This window comes from Peromyscus maniculatus, chromosome 1 (assembly GCF_049852395.1).
Source record: "Peromyscus maniculatus bairdii isolate BWxNUB_F1_BW_parent chromosome 1, HU_Pman_BW_mat_3.1, whole genome shotgun sequence".
Lineage (NCBI taxonomy): Eukaryota > Metazoa > Chordata > Mammalia > Rodentia > Cricetidae > Peromyscus > Peromyscus maniculatus.
Genome location: NC_134852.1, coordinates 16,584,581 through 16,602,813, shown reverse-complemented (window position 1 = coordinate 16,602,813; position 18,233 = coordinate 16,584,581). Strand labels below are relative to the sequence as shown.

At 43.2% G+C, this 18,233-nt stretch overlaps 1 pseudogene across 1 annotated transcript; it reads left to right on the top strand.

Moving 5' to 3' along the window:
• Positions 1 to 1,328: 1,328 nt before the first annotated feature.
• On the top strand, positions 1,329 to 11,439 carry LOC107401571 (uncharacterized; annotated as a pseudogene). Its single transcript, XR_013052228.1, has 4 exons — positions 1,329 to 2,200; positions 2,828 to 2,866; positions 4,619 to 4,744; positions 8,495 to 11,439. The product of XR_013052228.1 is annotated as an uncharacterized LOC107401571 (transcript).
• The last annotated feature ends 6,794 nt before the right edge of the window (positions 11,440 to 18,233 follow it).

The window sequence follows — 18,233 nt, the reverse complement described above, 5'->3', positions numbered from 1 at the left end:
TCAACCCCTTTGGGTTGCATATCGGATATTTACATTATGATTTATAACTATCAAAATTACAGGTATGAAGTAGCAACAAAACAATCTTATGGTTGGGGGTCCCCACAGCATGAGGAACTGTATTCAAAGGCATTGACATTGGGAAGGTTCAGAAGCATGGTCCTAGTTGTTTTGGCTGCCTCTCTGCTTATTACAGTGTGTGAGCAGCCTTTGCCACACGCTCCTGTTGCCCTCAACTGAGCTGCACCCCACCCCACCCCTAGCTTCCTCGGTCGGACAGGCTGAAACCTTTTGAAACTGAACCATCGTAAATCATTACTTCAGTTATGCAAAATTAACACACTGATGTATAACATGTGTGTTTATGTGTATGTTTTATGGTATATGCATTGACCAGGTTATAAATCCGAAAGGCCGTCATGCTCTCAATAATGTTTCCATGCAGAATTTCCCTTCTCTTGTATAATCTGTTTTCCACTGAGTTTTAGGTATCTGGTGACTTGCTCTCACTCATAATGGTTTAATTTCACTTGTAGCTTTTAGGATTTTATTTGAAGGGAATCAAAGTATTTGCTCTTTTTCTAATTATTTCCATATTGAGTAATTGGTTTTAAATTCATTATTGTTGCCTATATGAACACATCATTGTTTTTATTGTTAAGCAGAATTCTATTCTGTGGACAAGTTACTATTTGTTACATGTTAGTGATCAAGTGGCTTGTTGCCAATTGAAGACAATTAATAAAGCTAAAAGAACATAGGTGTACTTTTCTTTTTTGGAAAGTGTATTTTACCTATACTAATGATTTCAGTTAAGATACCTTTTACATTTAAAAAAAAAAAAAAAAAAAAAAACTTAAAAACATGTTTAACCTGATTGAGTACATGGTGACTGACATTAAGAAACGCTCTCAGAATGTGCAGGCAGTCTGCCTACCACATCTGTAACCCCTCTGATCGCCAGGGTTGATTTGATTGATGTGGCTGGCTAGGCAAGCGTTCTCTTCCTCCCTCGCTGCTCCATGCATGTCCCTGCTGAAGCTGTGATCTTGTTCCAAGAGGAAAATGTTCCCTGGTAGAGAAGGAGAAGTCTTTGATCAAGAATATATGAGCCGCAGCTCTCTCCTGCCACAACCTCCAAAGAAAATCTTACAGACTGAAGAGACGGCTCAGTAGTTAAGAGTTTATGCTGACTTTCCAGTGGAGCCGGTTCAATTCCCAGCATCTTTGTCAGATTGGTAGTGGCTGACGTTGACTCCAGCTCCGGGGTGGGAATAGGGGTGGGGGTGGGGGCGGTATCTGACACCCTCTTCTGGCCTCCGTGGGCACAGAGGGAGAGGGAGAAATAAAAATAAATATTAAAAAGAAAGACTTTGATGGTTGAGTGTTCAGCCCTAAATAAGACATTTATGCTATCCCCTCCAATGCTCAGGAAACGCATTGAAGAGGACCCAGAAAGAATGCGAGGGTTCGAAGATGAGAGGAGGCTTTAAAATGCCATATTCTGGGTAATACGCAGCCATGTTAATCACAAACTGAACAACTACACATGACTCCAAATCCAGCTTCTCCCTTTAGAGACCCAGCCCTCATCCGGCTCTACTTTGCCAGTCTACTTTTGTCCATAGGAAGAGACTGTAAAAGACTCCAAAACTTCAGATTTTTGTTGCCGTTTGATTTGGTTGGTCTCATTAATGCCGTGTGCGTCCAATAGTTCCAAGTCACTATATTTTACTAATCTCAGCACTTTCTACAGCAGTTCCACAACCAAAGAGATTCTAAAAGCGCGGGGCCGACCCCAGGTTCAGGAATTTAAGGACTATTTGAGTTGACGCCTCGGGTCTCTTTATCACAAAGGACCCGAACTCGATCCGCAAAGTTGGTTATTGCGACCCCGCGCTGCTGCGTGGAGGGACTGTTAGGCTTAAACTTCTAGCAGCTTCAAGAACCGGGGTTTAAATCCTTGAACCTGCCACCGAAACCAAAGGAGCACGCTGCGTAGCCAAGGAAACTACATTGCCCACAATTCTTTGAGCCAAGTAGCAAAAGGCTGGACCAATGGATCCTGAGAAAGGCCTTGTCTGTGCTTGGACCGCAAGCTTTGGGCAAGACTTCTTACATATCTGCCAAACGGTCCTTGTAGCTGCTTTGGGGTTATTTCTGGCTATCATTAATATAAGAGCGTGCAATGGGGACCAAGGTAGGCGGAGAGGACAGGCAGGGCTGCAGATCTGCGTCGCTACCACTGGCGGCCGTGAGGGATGCTCGAATGTTTACAGAGTACGATGGCTGCTGCCGCCTCAGTGGCGCAACCTGCTCAAGTGTCGCGTTCCCCTGGCCTCACCACAGTCCTACTAGACCCCCAGTACAGTTCTGTTCTCGTCCCTATGGTAGAAATCCCTGTGTCCCCAACAGGACTGGGCTTGTGAGTGGAATCCCTATTACAGATTTCGGATGTGACTGGATGAGAGTGGGACCCACAAAGGACTAATTGACAGATGTGTGTCCTGTCTTGTTCACGAGATTAAACAGAACCATTTACGCCTTACAATGGAAAGGTGAGGAAGTTTACTTGTGTCCTTACGGACCTGGGGCTTAGTGAGGCTCAGAATGAAAGAACACGGTTTAAAAACACCTTTCAAAGTAGCCTTGGAAGGGTTAACACTGAGACCCAGGAAGGCTGAGTCTGGTAGGAGTCCAGCTATGAGTGCTGACGCCTAGAGATAAATAATTCAGATCTAATAATGCCTCATAGCTCTAGGATTGGACAGGGAGGCCTGAGCTGGTGAAACCCCTACTATGATCCTTGGCAACCTTCTTCCCACAGATTCTCATGACTACTAAAGCACTTACGGATTGTTCACAGGTGAGTAAAGAGTGTAAAGAGTGTATTCCAGGGGATTCACTGATGACCTCACTCCTTGTCTCTGGAATTGTGTGCTAAAATGATTGTTTCGCTAGAGTTCCACTGCATGGACCTGGAGAACTCCCAAACCAGGAGTGGAAACCCAGGCTGGGGGTTATATAGAAAGGTTTCTCACGAAACTCTTAGCAACCGGGGGGGGGGGGGGGGGGGGGGGATGAGAAAAGAAGGCATGGGTTCCAAAATATGGAACTGAAATATGGGGCTGAGCTTGCTTAGTGACACAGGTTGCCTGTCCTTCTGCTGACAAAGCGGCAGGGCAGAAGCCTGGGGTGTCCCATGTCTATTCTGGAGATGATGGGAGCAGAGATGATTTGGTGAGATTTTTACCAGGTTCCCCATGGCTGCAGCAAGAACACACGGTAAGCGTTACAGCTCAGACGTAAAGGTATCCTGGCAGTTGGGAACCGAGGAATACCACAAAGTCACACCTCACAACAAATTTCACACAAGAGAGATATTGGGAGGGAAAAAAACAAGAAGGTAAAAACCTGCCTCTGCTCAGGGGAGAAACATCCGAGAACTGAACAGGATACAGGGCTTATATAGTTTCTTGGGGGTGTGTTGGAGGGGGGACTTTTGAGGGTGAAGCTTTCCAGGGTGGAGATTGGTGGGATTTCAAATCCGGAGATTGGACTTTTTACTCTGTAGAGCAATGGGTAATGTCCAGCATTAGGGCAGTTAAAGTGCTCTGTGGGTGGAACCTGGGAGTTCGAGCTTCTCAGGGGAGGGACCTGGGAACTAGTGTGGCTTGAGGGACTTACACACTGTGGGGCTAACAGGAGGTGACAGACACCCCAGAGTCACAGCTACTGCCCTAGTCCAGGGAATGGTTGGGATGGCTTCATCAGTGTGGTGACTGGAGGGCCCAAAGCTGTGGTTGGGCTCTGGATTGCTTTTTCATTTAAGAAATCCGGGTTTTTCTTCGGGGGGGAATGAGAGAAGGGTAAAATAATTCAAGGGACTCCAGATTTTTAGATTTTTATCGGATGGAAGCTTAACTAACTGCATTTTAATGTTGACTGTAGAATTTGATTTGGGGATATATTAGCATATCTGAAATCTTGTTTTGGCCATCCTAAAAACGATGTGTAAATCCTTATGTGAATATAAACCCCAGTAACCCCAGCACTTGGGGGGGTTGAGAAGGGCAATCAGGAGTTCAATATAAGAATGAACTATATTTTTATTTTTGTAAAAATATTTTAACCTTTTTTGTCTATTATTGTATATCTATCCATGCATGCCACAGCATATGTATGCACATCAGAGGAAAATTCTGTGCAGTTATCTCCTTTTACAAGTGTGTACAAAAGAGAGAAATGAGAGCTGCAAACCTGTGGTGCTGGCATTCAAGACATAACAGTGACGAGTCAGTTCAGCTCACCTTTAGATGTGTGTGAAGGACACATCTAGGGAATCCCTGGAATAATGGTCTAATCAGTGAGTTACAGCCCTGTGTTTGCCAAGCTCAGAATTACATGGCTTCCTCCAGCAAGCCTGTGGGTACTGTAGGAGAACACAGTGATACTGAGCCTGCAGTGAAAGGTATGTGTCAATGGCGTTGGAGGCTAGTATCTCCCAAAGAGGTACAAAATACAAAGCATAGTGTATGAAGGAAGGGTGTACAGGTAGGTGAGCTTGGAATCCTAGGAGAGAAGTAGATCATTTTGTGATTTGTCTCCATCCTGACAGGGCTGTGTGACTTTTGAAGACGTGGCTGTGTACTTCTGCCAGGGAGAGTAGAGCTCCTGGATGAAGCTCAGAGGCTACTGTATCTCACTGTGATGCTGGAGAACTTTGCACTTATAACCTCACTGGGTAAGGCCCGCATACCTCCCCGTGGTCTCATTGCCTTCTGTTCTCTCTATATCTGTATTTTCCTCTGCTATCAGACTACAGGCCCTGTTGATTATCCTACTTCCTTGATAGGTGCATTGTGGGTGCCCATATCTGAGCTGTGTGCATTACCCTCAGCAACCCAAAGACTCGATTCTTCCAAAAGATTCACTGAAAGTTCTGAGTGGCAAGAGTCCTGGAATCTAATCTATAGTTCCCACTTGGCTTGCTCTCTTTTTAGCTGGGTGACTCTTCACATCCATAGTACCATTGCTCTATTTTCTTCATCCTCCTACCTGACACCTCTTTATAGCCACTTTCTTCAGGAACTGGCAAGCATTGTCATGATTGTGTTGGCCTTGTGTTGGGCTGTGAATTCCTATCAGACCTTCTTCTAGGCTTTTTTGTTCTTGTTGTTGTTTGGTTTTTGAGACAGGGTTTCTCTGCATAGTTTTGGTGTGTGTGTCCTGGATCTTACTCTGTAGACCAGGCTGGCCTTGAACTCACAGAGATCCATTTGGCTCTGCCTCCAGAGTGCTGGGATTAAACGTGTGTGCCACTGCTGCCCGGCATCTAGGCTTTTTTTTTTTTTTAATACTTATCTTTCTTCCTAATGGTCTTCTGTGTACTGGATTGTTCTAAACCACTGCTGATCACTTACCTGAACTTCTTTTCATTAAAACTTTCATCACAGGTGGCTAGAGAGATGACTCAGAGGTTGAGAGTACTGGCTGCTCTTCCTGAGGTCCTGAGTTCAATTCCCAGCACCCACATGGTGGCCCACAACCACCTGTAATGAGATCTGGTGTCCTCTTCTGGCCTGCAGTCATACATGCTGTATACATAATAAATAAATAAATCTTAAAAAAAAAAAAAAAAAAGTCTTGCATCATGGAGTTCACACGTTCTTAGACAAGTAGGACTGTGGGGGAAATTCCTGGTTTCTCAAAGGATAAAAAGCAAAAGGAGTCTCATGGGGAAGCTTGGCCCTCATGAGTGGCAAGTGAGGCAGGAAGTGACATCAGAGTTGTGTCTAAATCACACCAGAAACCTGTTACACAGCAGTGTTTTGATGTGCCACTAGCCATATCCCATTTCTGTGTTTTCTTTGTCACATTCAGTAGTTGCTCGACTCCTGCTCCAGCTGTCCCAACCTTTCTTCCTGCCCCACAAGCATCACTTACCCCTCATCAGTGTCTTCCAACACTGACCCATACTTACTATGCCCTGTGAACATTGATCTTTAAACAGCACTGAAGACTTGCACAGTTAGAATTCTCTGAACCTAGACATGTCAAGTGTTCCACATCTACCCTTGTCAAAGGAGCATGTCCAACAGTTATATTGTTGGATTGTATGATGAGATAGGCTTCTAAAATATTTGTCAAAATTAGTTGCGTTGTGTCTGACCAACAAGGAAGGATGTTCAAGGGGTCTGTGTGTTTTTACAATACTAACAACCAATTCTACAGTGTGGCAGGCACTGCCGGTCTGCATTTTGACTCAGATTTGATTCTATCAGGAGTATGAAGTATGTCTCATATATTAAAGGCTCTTCAAACTCCAGTTGCAAATGAGATGTCCAGAGCAGTCCATTTTTGTCTATGCAACTACAAATTTGAGGGTTCTCTCAACATGTCTCTGGTTTAATCATGTTCTAGAAAAATGCTGTTATGGAGGTTGCAGTTCAGGAATATCAAATGGAAGAGCTGCATAAGCAAAGCTCTGGTCAGATGGCCAGCAAGATCGTTCAGCAGATAAAGACATCTGTGACCAAGTAGGTGGTCCCAAGTTTGATCCCCAGGCCTCACACTGTGGAGCTATGTAGTTTTCTTCTGGTTTCCATGCAAGAAAGAAGAGTAGAGGGAGAGAGAAGAGGAGGGAGGGAGGTGAGAAGAAGGAGGGAGAGAAGAAAGAAGAAAGGAAAGATTATTTGGGCAGGAGGTTTGGCTGCCTTCTGTCCTCTCTGGGCACTCCACTCTCCCAACTCTTCTCTGTAGTGATCAACCCAGATGTTTCCTAAACCATGTCATGTGGTGGTTCTGATGAAGGTCTCATTGATTTAATCATTGCACACAACTGATTAACTGATTGCACCCCTCTCCCCTCCCAGTGGTCAGTATGGGGCTGAAATTACAATCTTTGCATCAGATCTTGGTCTCTTCTAGAACTTGTCCACAATGGGACTTATGATTGCCTCCAGGAACTAGTTAGCACACTAGTATGCAGAGGCATTTTAGGATTAAAAATGGACACAAATTGGGCTATCCAATAGAAAAACAATGGAGATAATTCACCCTTTATAAGTCATATTTCATATGTTTTATCTCTTGAAAGCCCTGTTTTAACTTACTATAGGCTATCATTTTAGTAATAGTAGTAATAGAGGTAGTTGTTTTTTGTTTTGTTTTGTTTTGTTTGTTTTTTGTTTTTGTGCTGAATGTTGAACCCAGGACTTTGAACTTGCTTAAGAACCACTCTATACCTGAACTACATACCTAACTCAATGTGAACTTTTAAACAGGGGCTCCACTGGGTTCATTTGGTTGAATCATGTCTTGTGTCTAAGACAATCTAAATTTGTTATTTCTTAAATGAGAGTTTGACTATCTCATGGATAGAATAACTTTGATGGACTTTATAAAGGAATATGACCTTGTGGTTCAGTATCTGGCCCTAAGACAGACAGAGCAGAGGAGTGTGTTCTTTTTAATGTCATTTCTGGATTGCTTTATTTTTTCCATATTAACTCCATGCTTGCTGTGGGATGGTCTGTATGTCAAATCTGTTGCTCTGATTGGTCAATAAATAAAACACTGATTGGCCAGTGGCCAGGCAGGAAGTAGGTGGGACGAGGAGAGAGGAGAATTCTGGGAAGCGGAAGGCTGAGGCAGAGAGACACTGCCAGCCACTGCCGCCATGACCAGCAGCATGTGAAGTCGCCGGTAAGCCACCAGCCACGTGGCAAGGTATAGATTTATGGAAATGGATTAATTTAAGCTATAAGAACAGTTAGCAAGAAGCCTGCCACGGCCATACAGTTTGTAAGCAATATAAGTCTCTGTGTTTACTTGGTTGGGTCTGAGCGGCTGTGGGATTGGCGGGTGACAAAGATTTGTCCTGACTGTGGGCAAGGCTGGAAAACTCTAGCAACACCATGCTACTCATTGACCCCTTTGTCACCTGTTAACAATTGTTCACCCTTCTGCTGGGCAGGGTGGCACATGCCTTTAATCCCAGTACTTGATAGGTAGAAGCAGATGGATCTTTGTGAGTTCAAAGCCAGTCTGATCTACAGAGTGAGTTCTAGGACACCCAGGGATATGTAAAGAGATCTTGTCTTAAAACAATCAAACAATTAACTTGACTTAAAGATTGAATGAGAAGAAGCATTCCTTAAGAAGTTAAAACATGGGCTGGAGAGATGGCTCAGCGGTTAAGAGCACTGGCTGTTCTTCTAGAGGTCCTGAGTTCAATTCCCAGCAACCACATGGTGGCTCACAACCATCCGTAATGAGATCTGGTGCCCTCTTCTGGTCTGCAGGGATATGTGCAGACAGAACACTGTGTATATAATAAATAAATAAATCTTTTTTAAAAAAGAAGTTAAAACATCAAATATAGAGAAAAACAATAATAAAGCATCATTGATATACTCCATCCACAGTTAACATGACTTTCAACAGCATTTTTCTTCTTTCAGATTGTTGGTATGCATCAGAGTATGAAAAAATCCTTCTGTAGTGAGTGTTTGTGTAGAAATGCCACAAGCCAGGACTCCAGAGGAAACTCTACTCACTGGGAAGACTCACCCCTGTGACATCTGTGTTCCTTTCTTGACAGACATTTTGCATCTGGATGACCTACCTGGACAAAATCTGTTCTTTGTAGAGGCATGTTCAATCCTCCAGGGTCAAAAGAACCATAGTGCCAAGAATCCATTAAAGGGAGATGTAGACAGTGACTCTCTTATGAAAAACTGCATGCTCCATGTGTCAGGGAATCCCTTCATCTACTGGAAAATTAGAAAGGACTTCTCAGCTAAATGGGATAGTCTCCAGTCCCTGAACAGCTCCAAAGATGAGAAGCTAAGTGAAATCACCAAGTCTGTGGAGGCTAATAGAAAAAGTCACTTTAAGTCACAATAATTCAGAAAACCTTCCATCTACAAACTCAAGCTTGTTCAGCACCCAAGGGGATGCACTGGAAAAATAGATTTTGAGCCTAGCAAATACAGACAAGCCTTACAAGATAAATACTCACTTGTGCCATCCCAGAGAGTTCCCACTGAAGAAAGACCTTATAAGTGTAGGGAATGTAGAAAATCTTTTAGCCAAAAGGCTACACTTGCTATACACCAGGGACTTCATACTGGAGAAAAACCATACAAATGTGGCGAATGTGGGAAGTCGTTCAGTCAGAGCTGCAACCTCATTGAACACTGTAGAATTCACAGTGGAGAAAGGCCATATGAGTGTGGAGAGTGTAGGAAAGCCTTTGGATGCAAATCCAATCTTGTCCGACATCAGAGAACTCACAGAGGGGAGAAGCCATATGAATGTGACAAATGTGGGAAATGGTTTAGGCAAAGCTTCGGCCTCGTTGAACACCAGCGACTTCACACCACAGTGAGGCCATATGAGTGCAACCAGTGTAAGAAGTCCTTTAGTCAGCAAGCCACTCTCATTATCCATCAGAGCGTTCACACTGGAGAAAGGCCATACAAGTGTGGAGAATGTGGAAAATCCTTCAGCCAGGGTTCGAACCTTATCGAACACTGCCGAATTCATACTGGAGAAAAGCCTTATGAGTGTGGGGAGTGTGGGAAATCCTTTAGCCAAAGAGCTACCCTCATTAGACACCAGAGAATTCACACTGGAGAAAGGCCTCATGAGTGTAGGGAATGTGGTAAGTTCTTTAGGCAAAACTTCAGCCTCATCGAACACCGTAGAATTCACACTACAACAAAAACTTATGAGTGTGGCCAGTGTGGGAAATCTTTTAGCCAAAGAGCTACCCTATCAGACATCAGTGAGTTCACACTAGAGAAAGGCCTTATGACTGTGAGGAATGTGGGAAAACCTTTGGGTACAAATCCAAACTTGATCGACATCAGAGAACTCACACTGGAGAAAGGCCCTATAAGTGTGCTGAATGTGGGAAATTCTTCAGGCAAAGCTACAGTCTTGTTGAACACCAGAGAATACATACCAGAGCTAGGCCTTATGAGTGTGGCCAGTGTGGAAAGTCCTTTAACCGCAGGGCTGCCTTTATTAAACAGAGAGTTCACACTGGGGAAAGGCCTTATACATGTGGTGAATGTGGGAAATCCTTCAGTCGAAGCACCAGTCTTATTCGACATTGCAGAATTCACACTGGGGAAAGGCCCTATGAGTGTGACCAGTGTAGGAAATCATTTAGGCAAAAGTCTGTCCTCATTCAACACCAAATAGTCCACACTGGAGAAAGGCCTTATGAATGCACTAAGTGTGGTAAATCTTTTAGCCAGCGCTCAAGTTTCTTTCAACACCAAAAAGGTCATGGCATGGGGAATACTCAGGAAGGCAGCAAATGTGGCAAACTCCTTAACCCTGTGTCTAACAAAGCTCCTAAAAGTCCACATTTTAGAAAGACCTCGGAGCAACAGGTAATGTAATCTTTTGCTCTTAACAGATGAGCTGAATATTTTGGGTTTTTGTTGTTTGCTTGTTTGAGACAGGATCTCCCTAAGTAGTTCTGGCTGTCTTAGAAATTACTATGTAGAGCAGGTTGGCCTCAGACTCACAATGACCCATCTGCCTCTGCCTCCCAAGTGCTGGGATTAGAGGCATGTGCCACCACACCCAGCTAAGATGGTTTGAACTTTTTTGAGCATGCCATCTGCCAACATGTAAACCCCACCATAAACATGTGGGTCTAAAGGGTCCCATGCCTTCCAGGTAGTGTGATGCATATGGAAGCTGCCCTTCAGCAGTCCTTGATAGTTCTCCTTGCCCAAATTAAATCACTGCCACATTATTTCATTGAAAGAGCGTCCCCTCTTAGCACCTTTACCATATGTGAACATGTACCTCCAACATGCCTGGGCTTCCCTAGAGGAAATTATCAGTGCCCTGCACCTTAGGGGTGACATATTTCCTTTTCTGACTGACTGACTGTATGTGAGCCTGTAATTTGGTTACTAAGGAGACTTCTGGGCAAAGGCTTCCTTTAAATTCATGGTCTAATGTTACCCTTTGTAGTTGAGATAGACTTTATTCCCTTTTCTGACTGAATATACATGTCCATTTGATACTTACACACTTCAACTCACTAAGTAGTCACATCCTCTGTGGTATTGTTCTGCTTTGTGCAATAGAACAGGCCTTGTTCTCTCATGTACTTTTAATCAAGGGGTATGGTTTGTCTCCCTTGATGAGCAGAATTCTAACATAGGCCCAGTTTGTGCGAAAAGCAGGACAGTTCTTTATGAAGCCCCCACTGTGTGTGCCACAGTAGACACACTGAGAGCAGTTCTCTCTCAGTGGTGTTTAGTTTACAATGGTAGCCCAGTAACTACTAGCATTGCTCCCACTGTAGGGAAGCAAGGCTTCCTGGACCTTGGCTTTTGTGGCCTAGGTGTCTTTAATGTTACTGCTCCCCTCCTCCCCCGCACCCCCCACCCCCCCCACCCCCGAGCTGAGGATCAAACCCAGGGCCTTGTGCTTACTAAGCAAGTGCTCTACCACTGAGCTAAATCCCCAACCCCATGCTTTTTTTTTTTTTTTAAGATTAGTGATTGTGGGGCTGGAGAGATGGCTCAAGGGTTAAGAGGCACTGACTGCCCTTCCAGAGGACCCAAGTTCAATTCCCAGCACCCACATAGCAGCTCACCCCTGTCTGTAACTCCAGTTTCAGGGGACCCGATACCCATTGCAAAAGCATCAAAGAACATAAAAGTAAAATAAAATATATCTAAAAAGAATAAAAGTAAGGCATTAAAAAAAAGGTTAGTGATCACTCCCATAGAAAGATTAGTTGTTTTAACTACCTTTGGTGCTCCTTGATACAGCTTGGACTGATTACAATATTCCCACATAAATTTACATTTAATGTGTAGTACTGTTGAACAGATGCATTTCATATGGTTGCTGTGAAGACATGTGTAATCTTATGGTTCCACAAGTTTTTGTCACTGGGATCCAGGAAAGAACAATAATTAGTACCAAAACATAGGGTGTGGTCCATGGATTGTGGAAAAGCCGGCAGAAAGCCGTATGCATTGTGCTGCTTATGAAAACTGTCCTATCTAGTGTGTCTTGGGCAAATCACACAACCAAATCTGTATGTCTTATACTTGAAGTCATTGAGAAGATATTCTTAAACGTTTACAATTCTCCACCACATTTCTTGAAATTCCCCACAAGTTTGAATGTTATGTAGGCAAAAATACAAGGAAATTTAATTGAGATTCCCGTAAAGGAACAACTGATGATGTTTTGGGTTTTGGTTGGTGGTCTGGCTCTGGTTTTGTCTAGCAAGGATTGTTCTTGTCTCAATTTGAATCGGCCTCATTGTTCACCTCCCCCTCTCCAGCTGCTGTAAAACTGCCTTCACCTAGTATCAGTGAAGAATGGAAAACCAGGGGGGTTGCCAAACATAGTTTCTAGAAAAATGGAGATTTATCTTTTTCACTTTTAGCCATTTTTTTTTAAGAATTTACTTATGTAAAATTGAAATACCACTATGTCTAAATATTTAAAGTGTATACATTTTAAAAGTTTATCATCCATGTATGCCCATGAAGACACTGTGATCTCTGTAGTCGACATATTCAAAAGTTGTTATGTTTCTATATAATTCCCCTGTGGTCCCAAGCTTTGAGGTATCCAAAGATTTCCTTTGCTTTTTTATTTTATTATTTTATAAGAGTAAGTATTTTGCCTGTGCACCACATGAGTGCCCGAAAGAGGGCATCAGATCCCCTGGGATTGGAGTTATGAATGGTTGTGAGCCACCATGTGGGTGCTAGGAATTGAACTTGAATCCTCTACAAGAGCAACAAGTGCTCTTAACCCCTGAGCCCACTCTCCAGCCCAATTTGCATTGTTAAATTGAATTAATTTGCAGTTTTTATACTTATTATGGATAGGATTATAATGTGCTAACTTTTTAAAAATCAGTTTTTAAATTTTATTTTTATATGTGTAAGTATTTTGCTTGCATCAATGTGTGTGCACCAAATGCATGCCTGGTACCTGCAGAGGTCAGAAGAGGGCTTTGGATCCCCTGGAACTGTTGTTAAATATGTATGTGATGCTGAGCACCAAACCTATGCACTCCAAGATCAGCAAGTATTGTTAACTGCTGAGATATCTCTTCAGCCCCTGTAATGTACTAACATTTTCCTGTGCTTTTCACAATAAGCAATCACTTTTAGATTCCTTAATGTTACTGATACAAACATTTTTCTCTGAGAAGTATTCTCTTATAGTTGTGTCACTCCTCATTCAGATTAATAAGCAGGTAAGTCATTTCCAGTTTGGTACTGATGACAACAAAAAGGCCACAAAGATTATGTACGTACAATTTTTTTTAAATATTTATTTATTATGTATACAGTGTTCTGCCTGCATGTATGCCTACAGCCAGAAGAAGGTACCAGATCTCATTACAGATGGTTGTGAGCCACCATGTGGTTGCTGGGAATTGAACTCAGGACCTTTGGAAGAGCAGCCAGTGCTCTTAACCGCTGAGCCATCTCTCCAGCCCCGTACATACAATTTTTAAATGTACAAACTTTATCCTCTCTTTGCTGTGACGTAAACTAATTGTATCCTTGTAATCTCAGTGTCAGTATGTATACACACATATACTTCATAAGTCTGGCCATTCTTTTTTTTCCAAGACAGGGTTTCTCTGTGTAGTCCTAGCTGTCCTGGAACTCACAAAGATCCATCTGCCTCCGCCTCCCAAATATTGGGATTAAAGGTGTGGGCCACCAGCATCCAGCAAGTTTTGCCCGTTCTTGAGAAAGGCAATCTCTTTGGAATGGTGAGCTGTATGTAATGTCAGCTCATTGTGGTTTAATGGCATTTCTATGATGTTGATAGTTCTACCTGCTGTTCCATCGGCAGACCTTTTCTCATAAAATGTTAATACCATTTGTCTATGTTTAAAGGATAATGGCTGACAATCCCATTTTTTTCTAAAAAGTACAAAACATTTATAGCTAAGAAATGTAGTGGAACTTTACTTAGTTTTGGGTCAAATAACTTTGATAAATGAAATAATTGTTTTTGAATATGAAAAATATTTTCTCAACATTTTGTAATATTCATAGTATTAGTAGTATGGACATAGTAATTTTTAACTTGAAATGCATTCTTAACATTTTCAGCACATTCTTGAATCTAGAAATTCAGTAAGAACAAATAAACCTGTTGCACGGCTTATCAGTTTTCCTGATACAAATCATCCTAGTCAGACTGGCATGTGATGTCACTACATGTGAACTTAGAGATGTGACATCATATTCTGTCTCTGTCATACGGATAGGCATATTGTCAAGAATATATGATCAAATAAGGGCATTCCTACCTTTCTCTTTATGAAGTAGCTTTATTTCCAAACATGGTGACACACAAGTACTCCCAGCACTCAGAAGACTAAGGCAAGATAAGTATTTAAGCCCAGGAGTTCAAGGCCAGCTCAAGAAACTTAGTGATACCATCTCTAAAAAAGTAAAATAGATCAATTGAAGTTTGTTTCACAACAAATTCTACCTATGTAGTGTATAATATTGGTGTCTTGATACAAGCTTAATTTCTTTGTCATTACTGTGATAACATACTTGACAGAACCTACAGGAAGAAAGATATATTTTTGATCTACAAGATTCAGGAGGTTTTGGTTCATTATGATAAGGCATGGCTGAGTGGTTCTGCCACCATAGGAGCATGTTGGGGACCACTGGGAAGAACAGTGTCATATGCACATGACAGGACCACTCACTCATGAGCCCACAGTAGCTGTGACTGCCTGCTTGAGGTCAGTAAGCCTCGAAGTAGGGTGCTTATTAGCCTCCTACTGAGGAGTTGTTGACTGTTGATGACTGTTAAGAGGAGAGAGAGAGAATCAATTTTCTTTAGAATTTCTTTGGCCTCTGGTAAGCCAACCATGCTTCCATGGATGGCCCCACACCCAAAGTATATGAAGAGGACAAATTGGACTCTGTGGGACAACTCAATAGTGGTTTGCTAACCTCACATGCATGCTATGGCACACACACACACACCAATAAATAAAAATTTACAATACAGTACCCCCTATAGGGTCCCAGGAGGTCTGCAAGTGGTCAGTGACACTGCTTCCTCCAACCTTGGGGCTGGGGACCACTCTTGGGCCTGGGCCTGCTTCTGGGCCACTGTCGTATACTCATTTCCATCACCTAGTGGGATGTGCTGTGGAAAGGTGCAATGTGTTGATTGACCCAACACCTTGTGCATAGAATAACTCTCACCTCAACCCTGACTGCTCAGCGTGGATTCCTGCTATTCCTCCTCATGGGACATAACCTTAAACAGGTCCCTATGCTGCCTTGACCAGAAGATGTATTCACATTTTCCTCTATGGGTTGAGAGGAGGAGTGTTGTGTGCCTCTCAAGTGCCCAGCTTGGTCCTCGGGTGCCCAGTTTGGAGCTCAAATCTGACACTTGGATCTCACATCCTGTCTGTACAAAGCTCAGTGACAGAGATAAAGTACAGGTTGTTGCTATGCCGTGCTGGAAAGGTACCACAGCAAGCTCAGAATAGAGAGGTGCCAGGTGGCAACTGACTACAGGGAATTTGTATCTGCCTTTCAGGCCTGTGAGATGGTTCTATGGGGGTAGACATCCACCTCCAAGCCTAACAACCTGAGTTCAATTCCTGGAACCCACAGAATGGAAGGTGATCCAACTCCCCCAAGTTGTGCTGTAGGCTACCACATGTGTGTGTTGTGGCACACTTGTGCACACACACACACACACACACACACACACACACACACACACACATATACACACATGGCAAATAGACATTGGGCCTAGAGAGATGACTCAGCAGGTGAGAGCACTCTCTGCCTTTGCAGAGGACCTGTGCTTAGTTCCAACACTCTTTAGGGTGGACATACAAGACTCACAACTATCAGTCATTCAGGCTCCAAGAAATCAGGCACCTCTAGCCTCTGTGGGCACCTACATTCACATCCACAGACCTACACACGCAGCACACAAATGAACAAAGTTAGAAACAAAAACAATTGTTTTTTAAAGACGTAGTGATAGGTAGGAAGTGAGCTTATGAACATTCTGTAGTGAGCATTCAGGACTACAGTATCACCTTGGCCTAGAACACAGGAAGCCCTGGGTAATTTACTGACAGTCACTCAGATTATTCATGATGGATCCCAGCTCACTCATTGTCAGGACCTGTCTTGTTTATTAATTGATCATCCCTCATGTTATTTGTCCCTCTTCAGTGTCTCTCTTCAAATCCTATATACTGGACTGACCAGCAGTTCTACCTAGGTATACAATGGGTTTACACTGGGATTCTGAGGGAAAGGACTGGGATGAGAAAGGAAAGAGTCAAAAGCTGAGGTCAGGAGGGCTGCGGGGGGCTGATGACCAAAACTAGAAAGTTCATCAATATCCCAGCTCCTTGTATATATACTTCTCAAGTGGGGAGTATCACCACTCCTTGTATACCTCAAGTGAGGATCATCACACTCCTTATATCACACACCTCTCAAGTGAGGAAGCAGAAAACAAGTCAGTAAAGTAAAGCAGAAAACAGATGGCAGAATTATAGGGAACACAGAGCACCCCCTACTTCCTGTTTTGCAAGATACATACTTGTACAGTAAGCAAGGAATTTCATATCTCCATGTCTGGAACATTTGATCACAGTTTTACAGGGAAATTGTCAAGCTCCAGGCCCCTTGGAGCCCTGGCACCAGTCCATTCCTGGCCTTGCCAAGCGTGACCCTGACAGAGTTCTTGTTCCATCCCCAGGATGACAAAAGGCATAGCAAATTCCAGGCTACCCATGGCTACACAGTGAGAGCCCTTCAAAAATAAAGTTGAAGAAACTGCCCCGAGAAACATCTTGGTCCACCAGAGGGTTCATCTACTCAGGCTTGGGGGGATTGGACCCCAGTTTTTCACAAAGTAGGAATGATGTGTTCTCCATTGGATATAAGACAACCTTAGGTTTGTTCTCTCAACTCCCAGCTCTTTATGTACTCTTGTCTATGTGTCCAATGAAGACCTGCAACAGACTTGTGGTAACCCACAAGAAGCTAATGAGATCCCCCCCCCAATTTTTCATTTCTGTGAGCACTTACTCTGCTGTGCTCATATTAGTGAGCAAGATGCATGAGTGACTGAGATGAAGCATACGTCCTGTCCTTGAGTAGGACAACTTACTGTCTAGTGTAAAAACAACACATGAAAACACTTATAATAAATTAACTTAAACTTGTCTCATGTCCCTTTTAAATTTCTTTTAGGAATTTCATACTTCAATATATGCATATTGCTGGGCTGCAGTCTCCTGGCATGTCGCTGCTGTGGGATATCATTCTGTATGCTGTGAATATGTGTTTCTCTGATTGGATGATAAATAAAATGCTGATTGGCCAGTAGCCAGGTAGGAAGGATAGGCGGGATAGCAGATAAGGAGAATTCTGGGAAGAAGAAGGATGAGTCAGGAGTCACCAGCCAGACACAGAGAAGGCAAGATGTAAAGGCAGAACTGAGAAAAGGTACCAAGCCATGTCGCTAAACATAAATAAGAATTATGGGTTAATTTAAGTGTAAGAGCTAGTCAGTAATAAATCTGAGCTATTAACTATATAAGCCTCTGTGTGTTTACTTGGGGGATGCAAGTGGGGAAGGTTTGTTCTGACTGCCAGCCGGCCAGGACACAGGAAAACTTCCAACTACATTTTGGCACCCAATATGGGGCCAAATAAAGTTTGCTTGGACATCAGAGGAAACAGCAAGCCATTTTAAGTAAACACAAAAATCAGGCAGTGGTAGCACATGCCCTTAATCTGATCACTTGGGAGTCAGGGGCTTTGTGTGTTCAAGACCATACTAGGGAACAGAGCCAAACTTGGTGACACACGCCTTTAATCCAGTACCAACCATAGAGACCTGAAGGTCTGTACAGACAGGCAATGACAGGGAAGTGAGGTAACTGGGCTAAGAGCCAATGAGAGGGTAGAACAGCAAGGCAATAAGGGTGTGGGTAGACAGGAAGTAGCTCACTTTGGAAGCTGTGGTGAGGTAAGGTAAGTTTAGCTGATGGCTATTCCTAATTCCCTGATCTCTAAGGCTTTTACCCCTATATTTGCCTCCGTGTTTTTTACTTAGTAAGACTGCTTAGAAATTCCACTACATGTCCTGTTGCTATCTTGGGCCTTTCAACCTGCCAGGGCTACACC